At 46.2% G+C, this 21,685-nt stretch overlaps 1 protein-coding gene across 1 annotated transcript in view; it reads left to right on the top strand.

The window, feature by feature from the left end:
* LOC146866934 (lysine-specific demethylase 5B-like) overlaps positions 1–21,685 on the top strand; it is a 455,791-nt gene that overhangs the window by 326,752 nt on the left and 107,354 nt on the right. Inside the window, exon 9 of the mRNA XM_085603266.1 lies at positions 20,905–21,016. The gene's annotated coding sequence lies outside the window, so the exon portion shown is untranslated. The remainder of the gene's footprint in view (positions 1–20,904; positions 21,017–21,685) is intronic.

Raw genomic sequence — 21,685 nt, 5'->3', positions numbered from 1 at the left:
TCTATCCATCCAGGCCGTCTCCACCAGAGGACTCCCTGGGGTTCCACCACCTCTTACAACGGGCGGCACATTACCATGGGGTGGAATTACACAGTGATCCAGTTGAGGAAGACTTCCTACTTGACACATTTGACATAGCAGATGAATCCACCGCTATATTACCCATGCTTAAAGGGGTGACCAAGCATGCCACAGAGGTTTTCAAAGACCCCGTTAGAGCTAGGGTCTTAAACCCCAGAATAGAAAAGAAGTACAAGGCAGCCCCCACGGATCCTGTATATATTAAAGGACCTGCGCCCCTAGACTCACTAGTGGTTTCCACAGCTAGGAAGCGCTCCAACTCTCAGTCATCTGGTGAGGCTCCACCAACTGATAAGGAGTCCAAGCTCTTAGATGCGTCAGGCAAACGCACTGCCTCGCAAGCTGCCAATATGTGGCGCATCGCCAACACGCAGGCGCTGCTAGCAAGGTACGATAGAGCGCACTATGATGAGCTGGAGGCTCTCATGCAGCATCTCCCAGACAAATATAAGAATAAAGCTCATGAGCTCATACAAGAGGGAAAGATTATTACCAACACCTCTATTAAATGTGCACTTGACGCAGCAGACACGGCGTCCAGGGCTATAAAAACACCAGTGTCCTCCTTCGCCGTCACGCCTGGCTCAGAATTTCAGGCTTTAATCCAGAGGTCCAAGCATCTATCTTAAACCACCCTTTTGACCAACAATACTTATTTGGCCCAAAAGTAGACGAAGCCCTGGAAAAGATGAAGAAGGACACAGATACGGCGAAGTCTATGGGAGCCCTGCAATGACAAACCCCTAGACGCTCCTTTCGCCGTTCCTCCTTTCGAGGCTCTGGCAGAGGTTACTCTTCCGATAACGCCTCCACTTCCTACAAGTCCCCTCCTCAAAATACCTTCTCAAAGGGCTACCAAAGAGGTGGATATCGGGGAAACAATAATAAAGGCAGGGGCAAAACCAACACCGCCCGTTCTGCCACACCGCCCACACAATGACTTTCCCCCGCTCCCCCCAGACCATTCCACTCCGGTCGGGGGCAGACTGCAACACTTCCTTCAAAACTGGCAGGCCATAACATCAGACAAATGGATAACCCAAATTATTCGGTCAGGATACTGTCTCGAACTAACCTCTACCCCCCAAATATTCCACCCAGACACCGTGCGATGTCACAAGAACATACCACACTTCTGAAACAAGAGGTACTCTCCCTCCTGCAAAAACACGCGATAGAGCAGGTACCCGTCGATCAGCTAAATCTAGGGGTCTACTCTCTGTACTTTCTCATACCGAAGAAAGACGAGACCCTATGGCCCATTCTAGACCTCCGGCCTCTAAATGCATACATCCATTCAGACCATTTTCATATGGTAACTCTTCAGCAAGTCCTCCCTCTCCTCCGTCAGGGCGACTTTCTCACTACACTGGACCTGAAAGACGCATACTTTCATATCCCAATACACCCTGCTCACAGAAAGTACCTCCGATTTGTGGTGGACTGCAAACATTATCAGTTCAAGGTTCTCCCCTTCGGGGTCACAACCGCACCACGGGTGTTTACCAAATGCCTGGCAGTAGTGGCAGCACACCACCGAAGACAAAACATTCACGTCTTCCCCTACCTGGACGACTGGCTCATAAAAGCTGCGTCCTACCACCAGTGTGTACAAAATACAAACACTACCATACAACTACTTCACCAGCTAGGCTTTACGGTGAATCACCAAAAGTCCCACTTGATACCGTCTCACACAAAGCAATACCTCGGTGCCACTTTCGACACCTCAAAAGCTATAGCCTATCCCAACTCAGCCAGGATCGCAAGCATGCAAGCCCTGCGCCAAAAGTTCCTTCTACAGCACTCTCTCCCAGCAAGAGTGTTCATGAAACTAATAGGGATGATGGCGTCTTGCATTTTCATAGTGCCACATGCAAGACTTCACATGCGTCCACTCCAAGAGTGCCTAGCACTCATCGATCTCTGCAGTGGTGGAACACCACAAACCTTTCCAAAGGGCGACCGTTCCTGGACCCGGTTCCTCAGGTGATTCTAACAACGGACGCATCGCTCTCCGGCTGGGGAGCGCATCTATTACACCTCACAGTGCAAGGTCTATGGACGCCACAACAGAGGTTACTCCACATCAACCATCTGGAGTTATTGGCGATCTTTCTAGCCCTGAAATCGTTTCAGAAACCAATTTCAACCAAAGCAGTCCTAATTCGCACAGACAATATGACTGCAATGTACTATATTCAAAAACAGGGGGGGACACACTCTCCCCAGCTCTCCCGCTTAGCGCAGAGCATATGGAGATGGGCAATTCCACAAAAAATCTTTCTCCTGGCACAACACGTCCCAGGCATACAAAACACCATGGCAGATCTGCTCAGCAGACAAACGCAGCAAATGCACAAATGGGAACTGCATCCACAAGTTCTTCACCCATTCTTCCACAAGTGGGGGCATCCTCAGATAGACCTCTTCGCCACCCACGAAAACAAAAAATGCCCAAGCTTCGCCGCCAGATACCCACACCCATTGTCCAAAGGCAATGCGATCTGGATGAACTGGTCAGGCAAATTTGCATACGCCTTTCCACCTCTCCTGCTAATTCCATTAGTGGTAAGGAAGCTACAACAGCACTCCCTCACACTCATTCTGGTAGCTCCAACATGGGCCAGGCAGCCGTGGTACACCACACTATTACAGCTCTCAGTGGTACCACACCAAAAGCTGCACCTGTCCCCATGCCTCCTAACCCTGAACCATGGAGAAATCAGGCACCCGGACCCAGCTCAGCTCAACCTAGCGATCTGGCTCCTGAAATCTTAGAATTTGGATACCTTAACCTTCCCCCTGATTGCATGAACATTATCAGGGAAGCCAGACGTCCTACCACTCGAGCATGCTATGCCGCAAAGTGGAAGAGATTTGTTGTTTACTGCCGTAACAATACAATTGACCCCTTAGATGCATCCATACAGCACATCATATGCTATCTGCTCCATCTTCAAAGGTGTAACCTGGCATATTCATCTATACGCTTACACCTAGCAGCAATTGCTGTTTATCTACAAAACAGACAGCATTTATCACTGTTCAGAGTGCCTGCTATTAAAGCCTTTATGGAAGGTCTTAAAAGAGTAATTCCACCCAGGGCTCCACCTTCCCCTGTATTGAATCTAAATGTAGTTCTTACAAGGCTAATGGGTCCGCCTTTCGAACCAATGCATAAATGTGAGCTACAGTTCCTCACTTGGAAAACAGCTTTCCTCATAGCTATCACTTCCCTTAGAAGGGTTAGTGAGATACAAGCGTTCACTATACAGGAACCCTTTTTACAGATACATCACAGCAAGGTGATACTTCGCACAAATCCAAAATTTCTGCCCAAGGTCATTTCCCCCTTCCATCTTAATCAATCGGTGGAATTACCGTTTTTTTTCTCGCAACCCCAATCTGTTGCGGAAAGGGCTCTACATACACTCGATGTTAAAAGGGCTTTACTGTACTACATACAAAGAACGCAATCTTTCAGAAATACTAAACAGTTGTTTGTCTCCTTCTCTCCACCGCATAAAGGCAACCCCATCTCTAAATCAGGGATAGCTAGGTGGATTGTAAAGTGCATACAAATTTGCTATCAAAAAGCAAAAAGAACATTATCTGTTCCACCTAAAGCCCACTCTACAAGAAAGATAGGGGCTTCTATGGCTTTTCTAGGGAACATACCCTTAGATGACATCTGCAAAGCAGCCACATGGTCAACACTGCACACCTTCACAAAACATTACTGTGTAGACGTGCACTCTAAACAACAAGCTAGTGTGGGCCAGGCTGTACTAAAGACACTATTTCAAACCACTGCAACGGATACCGGTGGTCGCCGCTAAGGTTGGGTACTGCTATATAATCTATGCAAAAGTGTATAATCTGCAGCTCATATGCCTCGAACGGAATATGCTATTTACCAGTATGCATCTGTTCTTGGCATGTAGAGCTGCAGATCTATACACGCCCACCCGCCTCCCTGGCTACCTGTATCCGTTCCAGGCTATCTTATTTAGATACAACACACATGGGTTTCTTCACTATTATCCCTACGCTCCATCTTTTCCCTGCTGGCGAAAAACAATCTGAGGATGGAGCCGAAGCCCATGCGCAGTACGGACCAAAGGAGGAGTCACCGAACTCGTGACTTCCAAAGACTATCCAAGAAGAAAAACAAACTGCAAACATCCGGCCCAACACCAGATGGCGATCTATGCAAAAGTGTATAGATCTGCAGCTCTACATGCCAAGAACAGATGCATACTGGTAAGTAGCATATTCCTTCTCAGAATGAGATGTTTTATCTAAATACTTTTGCAATATGCAATTGACTTTTGTAGAAAGTTACAAGTGGTTGCAATAGGCAACACAATTCTAAACACAATAATGCATTGAGTTCAATGGAAGTTTCAAGTTATTTGCCACAGATTACTTTTAGGATTACTTTTGGAATTCCAGGACTGGATCCTAGATTCAGCCCTGGGTCAATACTTGGAATCAAGTGATAAAAGTCGACTTAATTTCTGTGATGATTTTTAGACAATATTTTGCTATTTTAAAAGTTGACACTTAGAAAATATTTCCTAGAAAACAGTCAATGATTCCCTTTGGCAGAAAATTCAAGTTGTAGGTATAGTCTGTTCTCGTTACTTTTGTAATCCAGTACTGGGTGCCTAGACTCAGTACTGGGACCTTTATCCAAAACAGGTGAGTAATTACGTTTTCAGATATTATACGATTTTTAAGGAATATTTAAAGTTTGCAGAAATTGACACTTAAAAGAAATTTCACAGAAAAACAGTCAATGATTTCCTATGGGAGAAAATTGGGTTACTGGTAAGTACAGTTGTAAGTATTTTTCAGAGTCAGTGCTGGGCACCAAGATCCAGCACAGGGAGCTCACCTAAGAGCAGGTGAGTGTTTTCGTTACTCAGCTGATTTTTAGGTCTCGGCACGAAGGCTGCGCTTGCGCAGTCTCGCTCCGAGATTTAATGACTTGGAGAAGAGGGGCTTGAACCCGCCCCTCTTCTCCATTGGCTGGCCTCTTGAATGCTGGCCAGCCATTGGAGAAGAGGTTCGTCTCTCCGAACAGGCCCCGTCCTTTTCGGATTCGGGGGCGTGTTTTTTGCTACTTTTCTAATTATCTCCTCCAGCCAATGGCAAGAGGAGAACAAGCCCCCGAATCCGAAAGCGCCGCTGCCTTTCTCCGAGGCATTTCTGCTTCGCCTCGGAGAAAGGCAGTGGTGTGCTTGTTTTTAAAGGGCTGCTGAAGTCCAAATGTTTACAGGAAAAGTCTTGTAGAGAACGGCAGACCGTTGCGACCTCCGGGTAGTAATCTTCATAGCCACCATAATTACGTTTGTGAGAAAAACGTTGTAGCATTACACGTACCGAGACATGGCCATTCCAAATTTATATAGGAGCCACGCAGAGCACTATTTTTTTTTTAACTACAACACAAGCTAAACTGATGAGCAAATCTACGCCAATCTCCTAAACTGCGGGTATTTCCCCTGCAACCCGCACCTTTGTATGGCACAACCCCCAATGCAATGAATGACCTCACAGCGCCGCGTGACGCTCTATTAAATAAATAGGCGCATATAGAGGTCGACAGCAGCAGCTGCCTTTGTACAAATAAGCTGCATTCAGCCGGGAGGGCAAGCGACCCGACCCTACCAATGCCGCGCTGAAACATTGAACTAACCACCGCGTAGGGAACAGCAAGTCGCCACCGGAGTGCGGCCCCCAATTAGAACGGGCACAGGTAGCAATTACGCCACCAAGCGGGCAAGAAATGACCCTCAAAATACACGTTTTCGAAAGTTGTTAGTGGGAGGCTCTTAGGTGATTGGAGCACATCATGGCAGCACTGCAAGAACCACCATGGTTGCAGTAATTGTTAAATGATGATGACCGTCACCCCACCGCAAATTGCAGAGGGAGTGACGCTGCCGAGGCCAGGACCGGACTGGGAAGGCGGCCGCTGCACCAGCGCGGTACACCCACTGCAGTGGCTCGGGGACTCGCCAAGTGTATACAGTGTGTTAATTTGGTAATGCGAAGATCTATTGGGCTCCCGAATGCGAGTGTGAATGACAGTAGTTCTGAAGCGCCTTTGCTTTTTTAAATGATTCTTATGCTGCGTGTGTCCTAGGGAAATACCTACTGCGTGCAGACTGGCCTGTACGTAAACCCGCAGATAGAGAGAGACAGAACTGTGCTTGTGAAAGACCAGTAGAGACCTTTTATTCACGTCCACTGCTTCCGGACTCCTCCCTCCGCCCACACTGGCACTGGCTGCCCCGGTCTCTGTCGGGCAGACTCTTGCTCTGGAAGCACTTGGTGTGCGGAGTGCTCTGCCACATGCCTCCGGTGGCTCGCTGCCCGTCAGGAGAACTGCCTGTGAATGGCTCGGTGGCAGCTGATGGATGAGCGGTGAACCTGGCTCGGCCTGGTCACATTCCATCTCTTATACTGCTGCCCACACTAACACCCTCTTCTGCCACTGCTCCTACCCCAGCCCTCAGTACATTTTCCAAGCCATTGACAAAGGTGCCCACTCCTTTATCCTGACCCGACCCGCCCTTGCTCGATACTTTCAGCCCCTCAGTATGTCAGAATGTAATTACAATCTAGTGGACAATAATTTCGTCTTAAGTTGCATAATGTGCTAGACAGATAACAACATGCCTACAATGGATCTTACAAAAACTATAAATATGTAAGTGCGTTTCTAGGCCAGTTTGTGAGCTACAGTTCATCTTGCCTCTTGGATTCTTGAAGTGTACTTTCATCCTCTTCTCTTTTGGTGCTAGCTTTCCAGTTTCATGTTTCTTCCCAGTTGTGGAGAAGTAATTGCCGCAAACATACTTGTAAATGTAGTGGTGCAGGAGAAAGCACGTGGCGGCCTCGGTTTCTGGTGCTTTGAAGCAGTTGTAAGATCGTATTAGTGTTTTTTTGTTCCTCAAATTGGTGTTGATTTTTGATTGCGAGAACGTGTCACTCATAGTTCTTGAATGTCACTCATAATTACAGTGAAATTATGAAAATGTCACACATTAGCAATTTGAAACCTTGGCAGCTATGGACAGGGGTAGGGTAAACTCCAAGGTATGGCGTCGCGGTGCGGGTCCCAGAGGACAGACACGCCATGTGGAGAATGTTCGAGATTTGCTTCCTGGGTGCCCGCTGGTCCCACCCGCGTTCCCATGGCTATGAAAAGCAGATATACAACCTCCTCATACTCGCTTCCGATAAGCGAGGGTGGGGGACTGCGTAACTTCTCAACTCTAGCATTTTGATATTCTTTTAACCTCTGATGAGATACAAGAGCTAATTTCATTTTGATGCATGTTGCCGTTGGAACCGAAAATTTTCCATTTTCTTAGGTCGCTTTTTCAATACATCAACATGGCAACCAAGACGCCTTGAGTCCCATTCATGGTGCTTTTTATAGCAAGAGGGCCGATTGATGGATAGGAGCTATGTATGAGTTTTTAAAGACCAGGGCCTTTAACATAAAAGCATGTAAACCCAGAGAAGCCACACTGGTACATTCGTAGGAGACAAGGTTCGAAGTGCAAATCATGACTGTCAATTTAAAATGTAATAAGTCACTACAGAAGGTAAAATATAACATTTAGTCAATCAATTAATAATACTCAAAAGGCAAATACATGTAAATCGGCATTTACAGTGGAAACGGAGTCCTTATCTCGTAAATTGTCAGAACCGAACATGGTTTCGTCCAAAGCAATAGGAGTCAAAGATCATACAGTCTTATGGACTGGACAAATTAGCAGGCGAAAAAGAATAGGAAAATATTGAGGGTGCAAAACAATAAAAGGCTTTACATGAAGTCTGCCTCTATAGTAAGAACTTGGCTCCCTTCCCAAATCTTGAGTTTTTCTACACTTTGACAGAAAAATCGTAGCGTCACTGTGGTTCGGCAAAAAAGTTGCTTATTTCTATCCAATAGTAAAACAGAAAACAGATCACGTGGAAAAATGCCTTTTTCTACATCTATTGAATAATCTGGTATTATGCCCTACAACAAAAGCACATTCCACATATAAACAACACCTTGGCTCGGCCGATGGAAAGGCCTTTAATTGTATACAATTGAAATCCTATATCCTTTCCTCAGGAACAACATGAATACAAAATAATGCATTTAAAAATGTTATCTTGTGCAATTAATCAAATCATTAAGGCCACATTAGAGATTTCCCGGTGCACAGCAGAGTAAGAGAAGACAAGGCAGTCACTGCAAGGTGGAACTTGCCACGTGCAATTGAAAACAAGACTAGGCTTACCCATCGCCGGCTCTAGCGCTGGTGGCACCCGATGCGACAATCAGTTTTGGCGCCCCCACACCCAATGACCTCCTCCTCTGATTCTATCACTTCCACAGGGCACAAGTGCCCCTCATCTCTTCAATCATAAGTTATTGTTAAACACAGCGCCCCCCTGAGGTCAGCACCCTCTCCATAGGCTAGCGCCCAGTGCGGCCACACCAGTCGCACTGCCCTAAAGCCGGTCCTGGGCCTACCCATGTCAACCATAAAACTTTGTTATATTAAACACAGTACAACCATTACATTCAAGTGTCTCTATTGTTAATTAAAAGAATACAATTATTAAATATAAAACCTGCTTGCCCATCATCTTGGCACGTTTACCTACCTAAGTTTGAGACATATGAACGGTCAGTGTGAGTAGCGTCTAGTATAGCCATATGCAGTCTAAGATGTTCCTGGCTGAGAGTATGAGGTAGCTTTGGTTACATGGACCCCAATGTGTTGAAGGGCTTGAGGATTATGTACGATGTGGAGTAGCGATGAACTGCTGGACAGAGTGGGAGGGATCTCGGCTCCTTGACCTTAATGAGGTCTCGGGAGTCACAGACAGACTGTGTGAGGGGCCTGGGCCACATGGAGAGATCATGTAGGGTATGTTTGGGCACTTGGATAGACAGTGTGATGAGACTGAGCCTTGGAGCTGTGCAAGGTAGCTTAGAACCCATGGGCAGGCAGTGTATGGCCAATGAACAGACCGCATGAGTGGCACTGTTTAACAAGCTTGTGGAGAACGTAAGGAGCCAACACCGCAACTGGTAACTGGTACAGGAGTTTTAAAAGTAGTACAAAACTGGAAACCTTGTAAAGTACGGATTAGTCAAGCTTGCATGCAAGCTTTACACAAATCCATACAATTTCTCGTCATGACGTCTAAAACATAGAACAGCAGGGAGAGTGAGGTGAAGTAGGAAGAAGGAGGAGGAGGAAGCTGCATATCTAAATATGCACTCAAGAATATCCATTTGTTCATGCAACATATAGACGTATATTACAGATTATAAATGATGCAGTCACGGAATCGCCTATAACCACTGGCCCTCGACACTGGCAATTGTTTTTTAATGATTTATTCAAGAAAAGAAAGCAAAGCCTAAATATTCTAATACCGATCTGTGACCACTGTTTAGTGCAGTTTGAGGAAATCTGCCTTTTCAATCTAACTGATGCAAAACAAGCACTTAACACATAAAATACATAATGGGTGCCGTGTATAAGATGGTCCTATATTACCATCTCAGAGTTCTCGTGACACTTATAAACTACACAGCCTCGTGGATTATGATATCACCAGAGCCTGTCCTACTGAAACATTTGTGTGAGTGAGGGATGCTATCCACTTACCCCAGTGCGGAGTAACACACTTAATGTCAGATATTCGTGCAGCATGGCCAAACTAGGTGATCCGTGAAAAAAAGTAGTCACTAGATATCAGGAAATGCCCACCATGTGGCAGATCAGTAGGAAGCAAGAATAAGGGACCAGCAGAGGACATGTATAACATCACACGCTGGTTTTTTACACCTCCAACAAGAATCACTTGGGCACAGGCCACTATGCAGCTTATATGGCGTAAAATACCACTGAAGTACACATTTATAATAACGGAACCTAAGTCTAGTCCATCTCAGGACCCGGATGTACAACTTCAAGTGAGTTGATCATTTTTCCTCGGTTAGTTCGCAAGACAGCTGGGTTTGCCAGAAGAAACATGAGTCATGCTCCTTGGGCTACCAGAGCAGAACATAAACAAGCATTTGCAATGCAATAGGTCTCGCCTTTGCATAAGTTTGAGCTATTGGCATTGTAAATGACAATGCCTTTCATTTATGTGTTTTGAAAACCTGCAAGCGTGCGTAAACACACACTTTGCACTTATAGTCTTTGCTTACGAGAACCAAGGCTGGCAATAAAAGAGGCGCAGTTACTGCCAGCCTTGCTTCTCGTAAGCAACGACTATAAGTACAAAGTGCGTGTTTACGCACCGCTTGCAGGTTTTCAAAACACATAAATAAAAGGCATTGTCATTTACAATGCCAATAGCTCAAACTTATGCAAAGGCGAGACCTATTGCATTTCAAATGCTTGTTGGTGAATATTTTAAGTTTTGAAAAGTCCACACTTAGAAGAAATTTCAGGAAAAGCCAGTCAATGTTACCCTATGGAGAAAATTGAGTTATCGGTTTAAAGGTAAGTACTCGACTGGCAGAGTTAAGGTTCTGGGCATAGACTCAGGGGTCTCCCAGGGTCAGGTAGGTACAGTTGGTTCACCCTCAGCGGCATAAGGGCGGCCGGGTGCAGAGAGAGTTAGGCCCAATGTTATCCTATGAGAGGTAGGGGGGCCTTGGTTGGTGGCTGCTGACTAGCAGGCCACACGGCTGTGGGAGCTGGGCTCCTGGTCACTTACTCAGAGCAAGTGGGGAAGTAGATTGATGTAGAGGTTACACTGCCAGGGCCACTCGGGCGGCTGGGTGCTGGGTGCTTTTGAGCCTTCGGGCGCTCAATTGATTACAATGGGAAATCTCCGGTTTAGAAAAAGACTGCAAGCTGGTGCTGTGGAGTTCGTGTTTGATGAACTCTCAGCACCATGTACTCTTAAATGGCAGCACTGCACTTACAGTGCCCAGGAATGGACCTGGGTACTGTAGGGGCACAGGGCTCCTGCGCCCACACCACTGGCATAGGGCACCCAGCTAGAGGGGTGGCTGATGTATGCCAGGGCAGTGTAGGTGGTGGGAATGGCACACAGGAATGTGTGCCATGTCGACTGTTTGTTTTGTCTTGTACTCAGACACTCAGTCTGCAAGGGCAGTGTGTGTGTGTTAGGGTACAGGGCCTCTAAGGGTGGCACAATGAGTGCTGCAGCCCTTAGAGGCCTTCCCTGGTCACAAGGCCCTGGGTACCTAGGGTACCATTTGCCAGGGGCTGACATGTGGCCAGGGTTTGCTAATTTGGGTTTTAGGTTTTTAGGGAAGGAACATAGGCCCTGGGCACCTGATTGGCAGGAGTCCAGGGCACACTCAGTCAAAGTAAATTCAGCAAAAAGTGGGGGCATACCATGCAAGAAAGATGGCACTTTATCTCACATATAGACCCCACACAAGAAGAGGAAGCTGGACACACCAGACACTCCTGCAGTGCCTGTAAAGAAAAAAGACTGTGCCACTTCACCTATAAGATTCTTTTCTCCTGTTCTTCCTCCTAAACCTGTCTCGCCTCTACAACTTCCACCACATTCACCACCACAGTATGATGATAATGATGATTTAAGGGGTGGGGAAGGTAACAATGACCCTTTCCCTGACCCTGATGATGACACAGACACACCACAGGACGATTGGGATGATCAGGATGACCCAATATATCCCCCAGACCTCCCTGAACCACAGCCATATCCAACAAAACCATCTCCCCCAGATGACAACATTGGTTTTGGTCAGCTAGTTAATACAGCTTCTGTCTACCATGGTGTTCACATGAATTCAGACCCTGCAGACGAGGATTTCCTTCTAGACACCTTCGAACAGTCACAGAAGACTGTCCAAATACTACCAGTGCCAAAAGGGGTCATTAAACATGCCCCTGACATATTCAAAGACCCAGTGAGAGCTAGAATTCTCAATCCCAGGATTGGGAAAAAATATAAACCTGCCCCCGATGATCCCATCTACATCAAAGGGAAGCTACCCTTAGACTCACTAGTGGTAACTAACGCTCGGAAACACGCCAACTCTCAAACCTCCGGTGACGCACCACCTCCGGATAAGGAATCTAAGTTGTTAAATGCCTCTGGCAAGAGAGTTGCTTCCCAAGCAGCCAATCACTGGCTCATAGCCAACACCCAAGCATTACTTGCTAGGTATGATAAGGCTCACTGTGACAGACTAGAAACCCTATTACAACACTTACCTGATCAGTACAAAACCCAGGCAAATGACTTAATTCAAGAGGGCAAATTAATAACCAACGCCTCAATCAAGTGTCCCCTTGATGCATCTGACACAGCCTCTAGGTCCATTAACACTAGTGTGCTACTCAGACGATATGCCTGGCTACGTATTTCAGGCTTTAAACAGGAGGTTCAATCAGCCGTTCAATCAGGAACAACTTTTTGGACCGGCTGTAGACACCACTCTAGAGAAGATGAAAAAAGACACGGAGACTGCTAAATCCATGGGGGCATTACAGTCTCCACCCACACTTGGTTCCTTTCGTCGCTCCTTTTATAGAGGAGCATCCAAAAACATTGGAAGAGACCACCTCCTCTTCCTACGAAAAAACCACGCAAACATCCCCCAACAGAGGATATTTTAGAGGCGGATACAGGGGAAATAACAAAGGGAGAGGCCGAGGTAACAACAACACACGTGCCTCCCCCACTAATAAACAGTGACTTCGCTCCACTCCATTCCACTCCGGTCGGGAGAAGACTTTCACAGTTCCTACCTGTCTGGGACTCCATCACAAAAGACAAGTGGGTAAGACAAATTATCCAGTATAGTTACTGCCTGGAACTTACAGCAACCCCACCCACCATACCACCCAAACAACGTCCAATGTCCACGGAATACCTTACACTCTTAAAACAAGAGGTTCTTTCACTGCTTCAAAAGCACACAATAGAGCCAGTTCCCTTACAGCACCAACAAACAGGGGTTTACTCACTATATTTCCTAATCCCCAAGAAGGATGGGACTCTAAGACCAATACTCGACCTCAGACCCCTCAATCTTTATATACAGTCAGATAATTTCCATATGATCACTCTTCAACAAGTGCTCCCACTACTGAAACAAGGCGATTTCCTTACCACACTAGATCTCAAGGACGCCTACTTCCACATTCCCATACACTAAAATCATTCCAACTACATCTCCAGAACAAAACCGTCCTCATACGGACAGACAACATGACAGCCATGTAATACATACAAAAACAAGGAGGCACACATTCTCTCCAGCTGTCCAAGCTCGCACAGAACATTTGGAGATGGGCCATTCCCCAGAACATATACCTACTTGCAGAACACCTTCCAGGGGTTCACAATCAAATTGCCGATCTGTTAAGTCGACAAACTCAACAGATCCACAAATGGTAACTACATACCCAAGTCCTCCTGCCCTTTTTCCAACAATGGGGCCAACCAGACATAGATCTGTTCGCCACACACGAAAACGCAAAATGCCCAACCTTCGACGCCAGGTTTCCCCACCCGGAGTCAAAGGGCAATGCAATATGGATGAACTGGTCAGGCAGATTTGCGTAAGCTTTTCCGCCTCTCCCACTCATTCAATTAGTGGTATGCAAGCTCATGAAACAGTCTCTCAAACTGGTCCTAGTAGCTCCCACATGGGCATGCCAGCCCTGGTTCCCAACACTACTGGAACTCTCGCTAGTTCCACACCAAACACTGCGTCTCTTCCCGTCCTTATTAACCCAGAACCATGGAGAAATCAGACACCCAGATCCAAGTCAACTGAATCTGGCGATCTGGCTCCTGAAGTCCTAGAGTTCGGTTACCTCAACCTGCCCCCAGACTGCATGAATATTATGAAAGAGGCCAGAAGACCTACCACTAGAGCCTGCTATGCTGCAAAATGGAAAAGATTCGCCATTTATTGCTCTAACAATCATAAACCCACTGGATGCATCCATCCAGGACATCATTTGTTGCTTACTGCACTTGCAAAGATATAATTTGACATACTCATCCATACGTCTCCACCTAGCAGTATTAGCAGCCTACTTACAAAATAGACAACACTTGTCACTCTTTAGAGTACCTGCGATCAAAGCCTTCATGGAAGGACTAAAAAGGATTATTCCTCCCACATTACTAACCTCTCCAGTGTAGAATCTAAACATTGTTCTTACTAGGCTCATGGAACCCCCATTTGAACCTCTCCGTAAATGCGAACTACAGTTCCTCACATGGAAAGTGGCTTTCCTTATCGCTATCACATCCCTCAGAAGGGTAAGTGAAATCCAGGCTTTAACCATACAAGAACCATTCTTACAATTACACCATAACAAAGTGGTACTTACAACAAATCCGAAATTCCTTTCAAAAGTCATATCTCCGTTCCATCTTAACCAATCAATAGAGTTACCAGTGTTCTTCCCAAATCCAGACTCGGTAGCTGAAAGAGCTCTTCATACCCTAGACGTATAAAGAGCCCTTCTTTACTACATTGACAGAACCAAATCATTCCGCAAAACAAAAAAAATGTTTGTTGCTTTCTCTCCACCACATAAAAGCAACCCCATTTCCAAATCTGGGATAGCTAGGTGTATAGTTAAATGTATCCAAATATGCTATCACAAGGCTAAACGCACACTAACGGTTCCCCCTAGAGCGCATTCCACACGCAAAATAGGGGCTTCCATGGCATTCTTAGGAAACATTTCCTTAGAAGATATTTGTAAGTGTGAGAAAGTGACATCTTTCTTGCATGGTATGCCACCACTTTTTGCTGAATTGCTGAATGTACTGAGTGTGCCCTGGACTCCTGCCAATCAGGTGCCCAGGGCCTATGTTCCTTCCCTAAAACAAACCAAACCCAAATTGGCAAACCCTGGCCACATGTCAGCCCCTAGTCAATGGTACCCTAAGTACCCAGGGCTTTGTAACCAAGGAAGGCCTCAAAGAGCTGCAGCACACCTTGTGCCACCCTTAGAGGCCCTGTACCCTTACACACACACACTGCCTTTGCAGGTTGAGTGTTTGGGTGCAAGACCAAAACAAAGTCGACATGGCACACATCCCTGTGTGCCATGCTCATCACCTACACTGCCATGGCATACATCCGTCACCCCTCTAGCTGGGTGCCTTAAGCCAATGATGTGGGCACAGGAGCAGGAGCCCTGTGCCCCTACAGTGCCCAGGTCAATTCCTGAGCCCTGTAAGTGCAGTGCTGCCATTTAAGAGTACATGGTGCTGAGAGTTCGTCAAACACGAGCTCCACAGCACCATAGTGGCAACACTAAAGACCGGGAAGTTTAGTATCAAACTTCTCAGCACATTAAACCCACACTGATGCCAGTGTGGGATTTAATGTACCCAGCACCCCAGAGGGCATCTTAGAGGTGCCCCCTGAAAGCTAACCTACGAATCCACGTCTGCTCTGAGGCTGCCTAGGCTGCCACCCAGCAGACATGTTGCTGGACCCCTGGGTGGGAGAGCCCTTGCTCTCCTGGTCCTGCAACAATGCACATCCTGGGCGAGGTGCTAAATATCCTCCCCAGAATGGGCAGGGGGAAGCTTCAAAGGCATGCCGCCACTGTGAGCTTCCCCAGGCCCCTGCAATCCCCCACTCTGGCGGGAAGCTTTGGCCGAACACCCCAAATAAGGACAGGGGATGTGCCAGCCTGTCAACCCCACCCCTCAGGTGGGGGAGGCGAGGTGAAGCACATCTCCGGGCTCCCGCCATCTTGAAGATGGGGAGCCCTACCCTATCAGGACTAGGCTACTGCCCCCCTCCCACAGGAGAGAGGCAGGATAGGGGGTGTACCTACCCCAGGACGGGGACCCATTGGTCCCTGCCCTTCACCTACCTGTAACGCCCCTAAATCTAGTATTTAGGGGCACCCTGAACCTTCCTTCCCCAGATTCCGAAATTACAAGAAGAGCAAGAAGAAAAGAAGACCTGCCCTGCAGCTGCGAAGGAGAGGGAGACACCAACTGCTTTGGCCCCAGCCCTACCGGCCTGTCGACCTCGAACCTGCTCCAAACCCGGCATCTCTTGTGGCCAGCTAACTCAGAAACCCCGGAGGACCTGGCTACCTTTGAACTCTGATCCCCTGGGACTCCCATGAGTAGAGGCTCTACTCAAAAACTACCTTTAACCCCTGGCAGCAGCCCGGAACCGCGATCCCAGCCCACTCTGCACCAGCCAAGCCTGGCCGGTGCCGGAGTGACCTAAACCCACGAGGACGACCCCATGGCGACTGTGACCCCGAGTCCGGCACCCAAGGAACCCCCTCGACAATCCTGAAGAAGCCTGCAGCCTCAGAACAGTGTGCCACCCCAACCGCGATCAACAGAGGGTAAGATTTTCCAACACCAAAAGGCACCCCTGTACCCGGCGCCCCACGGCCCTCTGTGTCCAATCCCGGGGTACCTACCTATCCTCCAACTACCCAACTTACCTCTCGAAGTGGTGGTGGCACCTGAAGAGTCCTCGTCCCCGAGCTTGCAGTCTTTTTCCAAACCAGAGATTTCCCATTGAAATCCATTGAGCGCCCGAAGGCTCAAAAGCCCTCTGCACCCAGCCGCCCGAGTGGCCCTGGCAGTGAAACCTCGACGCCTACTTACTTCCCCACTTGCCCTGAGTAAGTGACCAGGAGCCCAGCTTCCACAGCCGCGTGGCTTGCCAGACAGCAGCCACCAAACAAGGCCCCCCCATCCGTCATAGGATCACATTGGGCCTAACTCTCTCTGCACCCGGCCGCCCTAGAGCCGCTGAGGGGGAACCAACTGTACCTACCTGACCCTGGGAGACCCCTGAGTCTGTGCCCAGAACCTCAACTCTGCCAGTCGAGTACTTACCCTTAAACCGCAAACTCTATTTTCCTCATAGGGTAACATTGACTGGCTTTTTCCTGAAATTTCTTCTGTGTGGACTTTTCAAATCTTCAAATATTCACCAAAAATCAGCCGAGTGACAAAAACGAATTTGCTCACCTGCTCTTAGGTGAACTCCCAGTGCTGGATCTTGGTGCCCAGCACGGAGTCTGAAAAATACCCACAACTGTACTTACCCTTAACTCAATTTTCGTCCATAGGAAACCATTGACTGTTCTTCTGTGAAATTTCTTCTAAGTGTCGATTTCTGCAATCTTTAAATATTCTTCAAAAATCGTATAATATCTGAAAACGTAATTACTTACCTGTTTTGGATAAAGGTCCCAGTACTGAGTCTAGGCACCCAGTACTGGATTACAAAAGTAACAAGAACATACTGTACCTATAACCTGAATTTTTGTCCATAGGGAATCATTGATTGTTTTCTCTGAAATATTTTCTGTGTCAACTTTTAAAATAGCTAAATATTAGTTAAAAATCATTACAGTACTTAAGTCGACTTTCATCACTTGATTCTGAGAACTGACCCAGGACTGAATCTAGGATCCAGTCCTGGAGTTACAAAAGTAATCTGAAAAGTAATCTGTTGCAAATAACTTGAATTTTTCATTGAGCTCAATGTATTGTTGTGTTTAGAAATAGTTGCCTACTGCAACTACTTGTAACTGTTTACTAAAGTCTATTGCATATACAAAAGTATCTATATGAAACATCTCCTGTCGAGAAAGTATATTTTAATTCCAAGTGTTGGTTCTAAAATAAAACAAGCATATATTTTTTATATATAAACCATTTGCCTAGAGTGTGGAACCATTTGCTGACTGAGTGTGTACAACAAATGCTTTACACTGTCCTCTGATACTGCCTTACTGCTCGACCAAGCTACCACTTTAGAGAGTAAGGTTATATCTAACTTTAACCTCTGTTAAACCCTTGGGGTCTGTGGACTCTGTACACCCTGTACCTATTGAGGAACAGTATATACAGAGCCACTTTCTCACAGTAAGGCAGCCACATGGTCTACAACACACACCTTCACTAAACACTATTGTGTTGACGTGCAAGCAAAGCAGCAAACTTCTGTGGGTCAGGCTGTCCTTAAAACTTCATTTCAAACTGCTGCAACCGATACAGGTGACCACTGCTAGGGGAGATACTGCTATATAGTCTATCCTAAGTGTGCGATCTGCAGCTCATATGCCTCGAATGGAATATGCTACTTACCAGTTTGCATCTGTTCTTGGCATGTAGAGCTTCAGAGCCACACACTCCCACCCGCCTCCCCGGGACCTGTATCTGTTCCAGCATTGTCTTATCACACATGGACATCTCTCTCTTTTCTACAAACTCCATCATTTCCCATCACGGCGAAAAACAATCTAACGATGGAGTTGATGCCCATGTGCACTTTCGTCCAAGGGAGGAGTCACCGATCTCGTGACCAAAGACTTCTTCCGAAGACAACAACAACCTGCAAGCATCCGAGCCCAACACCAGATGGGTATCTACTATCCTAAGTGTGTGGCTCTGCAGCTCTACATGCCAAGAACAAATGCATACTGGTATGTAGAATATTCCTTCCTTGTCGCAATCACCTCTCTCAGAAGAGTAAGTGAGATCCAGGCTTTAACCATACAAGAACCATTCTTAAAAATACACCATAACAAAGTGATTCTCAGAACAAATCCAAACTTCCTTCCCAAAGTCATCTCTGCTTTTCATCTTAACCAATCAGTTGAGGTACCGGTGTTTTTTCAAAACCCAGACTCCGTAGCAGAGAGAGCTCTTCATACACTAGACTGCAAAAGAGCACTAATTTATTACATTGACAGGACTAAACCCATTCGAAAAACAAAACAACTGTTTGTAGCCTTCTCCCCACCTCATAGAGGTAACCCCATCTCCAAAGCTGGGATCACGAGGTGGATAGTAAAATGCATTCAAATATGCTACCAAAAGGCTAAACGCACTTTAAGAATTTCCCCTAGAGCGTATTCAACACGCAAACTAGGGGCTTCCATGGCATTCTTGGCGAACATTCCCTTAGATATATGTAAAGCAGCAACATGGCCTACACCACACACCTTCACCAAACACTATTGTGTTGACGTGCAGGCTAAGCAACAGGCTTCTGTAGGCCAAGCCGTTCTCAAAATACTTTTTCAAACTACTGCAACGGATACAGGTGACCACCGCTAAGGGAGACAATGCTGTACAGTCTATGCACAGTGTACGATTTGCAGCTCGTATGTCTCGAACGGAAAATGCTACTTACCAGTACGCATCTGTTCTTGGCATGTAGAGCTGCAGATCCGTACACTCCCACCCACCTCCCGGTAACCTGTATCTGTTCCAGTATTATCTTAATTAGATACATTCACATGGACATCTCTTCTATTTCTTACTGACTCCATCATTTCTCATCATGGCGAAAAACAATCTGAGGATGGAGTCGATGCCCATGAGCACTATCGTCCAAGGGAGGAGTCACCTATCACATGACTACAAAAGACTTCTCCCAAGACAACAAGGTGCAAGCATCCGAGCCCAACACCAGATGGTGATCTGTGCACAGTGTACGGATCTGCAGCGCTACATGCCAAGAACAGATGCATACTGGTAAGTAGCATTTTCCTTTACATTTCTGTACAGTGTACACTATACTCCAAAGTCCCAACATAAATTAGGGCTGCGAGCAGAGCAGATGCAAAATGCATCGATGTGGAATAATGGGTGCTGAGTTTTTTAGTTTAGCATGGCACGGCTAGGGGTTGAAAAGAACATGAAAAAAATCTGGTCGGAAACACTACAGGAACTTTCCAACATAACTAACTGTAGCATTCAATTTTCTCCTTTGGTGACTCTGCTAGGGCTATGTGAAAGACCCACTCCCCACAGGAAACTGTGCACTCTTTGCTACTAGTGAAATGAAGAATTGCGATTCAATCACGACTAAAGCACATTTGGGCCCTTTGAAGGATTTGACAGCAAGGATAAGACTTTATGGACACTCCAGACAATACTTCTGGATCTTTGCCAAATACTCCCAGATACAGTCTAGATGCACAAGTATACTTCAACAGCTGAGGAAACCAATTGTAGGGGGATCAGTCTGCCTAGGTCTAAATGGAGAACAGGATCATTTAGGTGATTTCAGAACGTCCAAGAGCATACATGTGACTTCTATTAAAAATAAAAACCTGGAAGAGCTGGTGGTACACACAGGCATATTATCGCACCCTAAAGTTGGGTGGATGTTAAGTTTATATTTTTACTATGTTAAAACTAAAAACTCAAAAAAATCGTTACCTGGCAGTAGCAATTTTCCCTATATATTAAGAAATCCTTTTTTGATTCTTAACTAGTTTACCCATTCTCTGCGTCTTTTTTCTAAATTAACTTAGGGGTCCCTAACATTAGAGCGTGGAATTGTAAGAACACAGTAATTGCATTTCCAATTTATTTTTAACCTCTTCAGTGCCCATGACGAGATAGTCTCGTCATGGAGCACGGTTGCGCTGTGCCCATGACGAGACTATCTCGTCATGAACCCCACCCACTAGTGCAACGCCCGGCACAGGAGGGGGAAAGGGCGTGGCACTGAAGGGGTTAAAGATGGGTATGGAAATGCGTTCTATGATCTTCCAGTACTTCCAAAGTAGGTGACACTAACATAATGATCAACAGATACAGGTAAGCAGTTTTTCCCTTCTGGCCTGTTGCTTACCTAAGATCATACATTTCTTGCCAACCCAGGATTGTGAATGATGCATCAATTTGACATGTGAACATTGTGTGCTTAAATTAATGTTTTTAAGCATCTGTGCATGAGCGTCACTTTGTAATAACCCATGATTTGCCATGTTTTTTTTAAATTAGGTATCTCAGACGGTGGGTGCAATGTCTTTCTCTTTGCCTCATGAGTGGGATAACAGAACTGCATACATTCAATCTCCTTTTTCACCAGGACGTAACTGCATTCCTCTCCATGGTTTGTATTTAACTTCAATTCTGTGAAATGTATTCCTTATGTACATAATTGGTGAGAGTGGTTGTCTTATGGCAGTGGTTTATGCTTTTGTGTGACTGGTTTTCTGGTCTATTCACGTGTATGGTATCTTGCTGAGAAACTCTGCATGGGCACCAGGATATCTTCCTAATTTATCCCCTGTTCAAATCAAAAGCCTCTTCTACTCTCATTATTCTTTTTGAGTGCATAAGTTTACCACTGACAAACAAGGGCCACCTTATTGTACTCCAATTTGTTATTGAAGATTCTCCCTTTAACGTTTTAATTTCCTCTAGATAGAGCGGATGAGCAGTCAAGACTTGGTGCTTCATGTGTAAGGGGGGAAAGGTGCAGGGGCCAAAGCTTTTCTTGAGAGCCTGTCGGCGCTGCAGAAGCACGGGTCGCTGAACACTAAGTCTGCTTCATCTTGATTCGACTTAATGCCTGTTTCAACCACATCCCTACTCTCTCTCTTGCAGGTTCGTTCCCCATCCCTGCTTTCTCCCTTATCACTGTTTTATATCTTTCTCTAACTCGTACCTTCGCCCGTTGTCTCTTGCTATTGATCAAAGATGGAGGATAAAAAATAAGTCTTGGTCACCAGAAATCAGCGCAGGTACCGCACCTACAACTCTTTGTGGGGGAGGGGAT

The sequence above is a fragment of the Triturus cristatus genome, chromosome 1_2, assembly GCF_964204655.1.
Source record: "Triturus cristatus chromosome 1_2, aTriCri1.1, whole genome shotgun sequence".
Taxonomy (NCBI): Eukaryota; Metazoa; Chordata; class Amphibia; order Caudata; family Salamandridae; genus Triturus; species Triturus cristatus.
Note: the sequence above shows the minus strand (reverse complement) of the source record. Positions and strands in the feature narration are given on the sequence as shown.